Source organism: Calidris pugnax, unplaced genomic scaffold (genome assembly GCF_001431845.1).
Source record: "Calidris pugnax isolate Ruff unplaced genomic scaffold, ASM143184v1 scaffold4, whole genome shotgun sequence".
NCBI lineage: Eukaryota > Metazoa > Chordata > Aves > Charadriiformes > Scolopacidae > Calidris > Calidris pugnax.
In genome coordinates this window covers 2,189,191-2,192,474 of record NW_015090781.1, presented here as the reverse complement: position 1 = coordinate 2,192,474, position 3,284 = coordinate 2,189,191, and positions in this window count along the sequence as shown.

Sequence of the window (3,284 nt, the reverse complement as noted above, 5' to 3'; positions counted from 1 at the left end):
AAGGAGGGTGTAGCCGGGGGGGTCGGTCTCTGCTCCCAAGTCACAGGTGATGGGACAAGAGGAAACGGCCTCAGGTTGCACCAGGGGAGGTTCAGATTGGAGATTGGGAACAATTTCTCCATGGAAAGGGTTCCTAAACCTTGGAATGGGCTGCCCAGGGAAGGGGTTGAGGCCCCATCCCTGGAGATACTCAAAAGCCAAATTGACATGGTGCTCGGGAATATGGTTTAGTGTTGGTGTGTGTGTTTCGTTTGGGTTTTTTGGGGTTTTTTTTGGGGTTTTTTTTTTTTTTTTTTTTTTTCGTTGGACTAGATGATCTTAAAGGTCCCTTCCAACCTAGGTAATTCTGTGATTGAATCTGGGTGAGCTGTACCCACACGGCCAGGCCCCCCCCCCAGCGCCGATGCCTTGCTGGCTGCCACCTCCCAGGTTACTGCTTAACTTTTCCTTGCACAAGCAGGCGTCACTGCTCGCCCTGACCTTGGGCAAAGGTGGCACGGGGAGGAAGGCAGCCCCACCTTGGTGTTTCCTGCTGGCTTGGCCCGTGCAGAGTGCTGGGGGGGCTGGGGGGGATCCTCCAGCTCAGCACCGGCACCAGGGCAGGGCAGTGGAGGACACAGGTGCACCCCTCCAAAAAAGAAAGAAAGAAGGAAAGAAAGAAGGAAGGAAAGAAAGAAGGAAAGAAAGAAGGAAAAAAAGAAAGAAGGAAAGAAAGAAGGAAAGAAGGAAGGAAAAACAGAAGGAAAGAAAGAAGGAAAGAAAGAAGGAAGGAAAGAAAGAAGGAAGGAAAGAAAGAAGGAAAGAAAGAAGGAAAGAAGGAAAGAAAGAAAAGGAAGGAAAGAAGGAAGGAAAGAAAGAAGGAAAGAAAGAAGGAAGGAAAGAAGGAAAGAAGGAAGGAAGGAAAGAAAGAAAGAAGGAAAGAAGGAAAGAAGGAAAGAAGGAAAGAAGGAAAGAAGGAAAGAAGGAAAGAAGGAAAGAAGGAAAGAAGGAAAGAAGGAAAGAAGGAAAGAAGGAAAGAAGGAAAGAAGGAAAGAAGGAAAGAAGGAAAGAAGGAAAGAAGGAAAGAAGGAAAGAAGGAAAGAAGGAAAGAAGGAAAGAAGGAAAGAAGGAAAGAAGGAAAGAAGGAAAGAAGGAAAGAAGGAAAGAAGGAAAGAAGGAAAGAAGGAAAGAAGGAAAGAAGGAAAGAAGGAAAGAAGGAAAGAAGGAAAGAAGGAAAGAAGGAAAGAAGGAAAGAAGGAAAGAAGGAAAGAAGGAAAGAAGGAAAGAAGGAAAGAAAGAAAGAAAGAAAGAAAGAAAGAAAGAAAGAAAGAAAGAAAAGAAAGAAAGGAAAGAAAAGAAAGAAAGAAAAGAAGAAAAGAAGGAAAGGGCTTAGCAAATTTCCCGCAGCGCTGGGGCTGATGTGGGGAGGGAGGTTTGGGGCTTTCATGGGCATCCTTGGGTTTTCCAGCTCAGACCCCAACCCCAAAGTGTTGCCTCAGGGCCCTCCCAGGGGCAGGGGGCACACGTGGGGCACACCAGGGACCCTGCATGGGATGGGGTGGCTGCTCTGGATGCTGCACTCCCCCAGATCGGCGTCTGCCCAGCTCCCGTGGCCCACGGGTGGGCAGGATCGTGGGGGTCTTTCACCCATGGAAGGACCCAGATTCCACCCCCAGCTTCGTGGGCTCCTTCACCCATGGAAGGATCTGCTTCTGCCCTTCAGCCGAGGGCATCCCGCTGAGGCCGCCAGAGCTCAGCACACCTCAGGAAGGAGGGATGGTGATACCTCAGCCCTGGGGGTGCCACCACGCTGTGGGCTCACTGGGACCACCCTGCTCCCACCCACCATAGCCACCAGCTCCCACCGTGGCACAGGTATCCTCCAGCCCCCCCTGACTCCAGCCCTGCCAGGGGGAAGGGTGACGAGGTGACACTCACGGTGCAGATGCCAACCCAAGCCCATCCTGCTGTCGTCCCCCCCCCACTTCCACTGCATCAGCCCCATTTTAAGAGCCTGGATTCCCCATCCCTTCCCCCCTCCCCCCCATCACTGCCACATCTGCCCCTGCACCACCCACAGGGTCTTGTCCTGCACATTTGGCCGGGAGGGGTTGCACTGGACCCAGCTGCCCCCAGACCCCCCCCCCAAACCCAGTGGGGATGGCCAAAATGCCATCTCTGGGGTCAACTCTCTGCCCTGGTCTAAGGCAACTGGGGACCATCTTGGCCCCAGTGGTGGCACTGGGGGGAAGGAGACGGGGGTAGCCCCCATGGAGGCTGGTGCTGTGTCCCCCCATCCAGGTGGGGTGTCACTTGTTGTTCCCTTGCCCCCCCCCACCCAGTGGGGATGGCCAAAATGCCATCTCTGGGGTCAACCCACAGGGTCTTGTCCTGCACATTTGGCCGGGAGGGGTTGCACTGGACCCAGCTGCCCCCAGACCCCCCCCCCAAACCCAGTGGGGATGGCCAAAATGCCATCTCTGGGGTCAACTCTCTGCCCTGGTCTAAGGCAACTGGGGACCATCTTGGCCCCAGTGGTGGCACTGGGGGGAAGGAGACGGGGGTAGCCCCCATGGAGGCTGGTGCTGTGTCCCCCCATCCAGGTGGGGTGTCACTTGTTGTTCCCTTGCCCCCCCCCACCCAGTGGGGATGGCCAAAATGCCATCTCTGGGGTCAGCTATCTGCCCTGGTCTAAGGCAACTGGGGACCAGCATCTTGGCCCCAGTGGTGGCACTGGGGGGAAGGAGACTGGGGTAGCCCCATGGAGGCTGATGGTGTGTCCCCCCTCCATCCAGGTGGGGTGTCACTTGTTGTTCCCTTGCCCCCCCTCACCCAGTGGGGATGGCCAAAATGCCATCTCTGGGGTCAGCTATCTGCCCTGGTCTAAGGCAACTGGGGACCAGCATCTTGGCCCCAGTGGTGGCACTGGGGGGAAGGAGACTGGGGTAGCCCCGATGGAGGCTGGTGCTGTCCACCCATCCAGGTGGGGTGTCACTTGTTCCTTTGCCCCCCCCGGACATCTCCACGCTGGCTCAGCTGCTGCTGCCCCGTTCCCACAGTAGGCCCCACACCACCCCCAGTGCTCCCCAGGGGTCGTGCCCATCACCTTGGTGTCCGGGCAGGCCCCGAGCCGCTTGTTTGCTCTGGCTCGGGGACAGGGCTGTTTCCCAGCAGCCCCGAGCTCCGGCCTTGCTGGGATTTCTGCTTCCCATGGCGTGGCAGGGAGCCGGCCGGGGCCTGGCTGGGGACCAGCAGCCGGAGACGAGCCAGCCCCGTCCCGGGAGCACAGCGAGCCCTGTCCCCGT